This window comes from Perna viridis, chromosome 1 (assembly GCF_037379345.1).
Source record: "Perna viridis isolate PV_CMFRI_1.1 ecotype Kerala chromosome 1, ASM3737934v1, whole genome shotgun sequence".
Taxonomy (NCBI): Eukaryota; Metazoa; Mollusca; class Bivalvia; order Mytilida; family Mytilidae; genus Perna; species Perna viridis.
This window is the reverse complement of record NC_142445.1, coordinates 65,065,995-65,066,494: the sequence shown is the minus strand read 5'-3', so window position 1 is coordinate 65,066,494 and position 500 is coordinate 65,065,995.

Sequence of the window (500 nt, the reverse complement as noted above, 5' to 3'; positions counted from 1 at the left end):
ACTTGGCATGTGCAGTGATAATATGTCTAAATTAATTCAGGAATCAAGGGAACCAGGTTTCGAGTGGTAATAAAAAAGGCAATAATCCAGGGATGACGACGAGAAGACAGCCACACAACATTAGGTAACAAAATAACACGCATAAAAAAACTAAAGTAAAAGATCAAGCTGGACTCCACTTAAAACTGTGCGTTTGGACAAGGTGCATCGCTAGGGTAGTTCATAATATCAGTTAGTTGTTAATCAAAACTCATCAATTTAATACATTTGAGCTATGAATATGACTTAAACATAAACGAACAAGTGCTACACAGTAAAAAATGCAATATATGTTTTTCATAAAATTTGAAAACACCTGACAACCATATGTTTATCACATGTTTTGAAAACACCTAAAAAAAATTTTCATATGTTAACGAGTAAAGAGTTTATTCATGAAAAACATTCAAATAAAATGATATAGCATTGGTAGGTTTTTAGTATGATTCCATATATGCTAA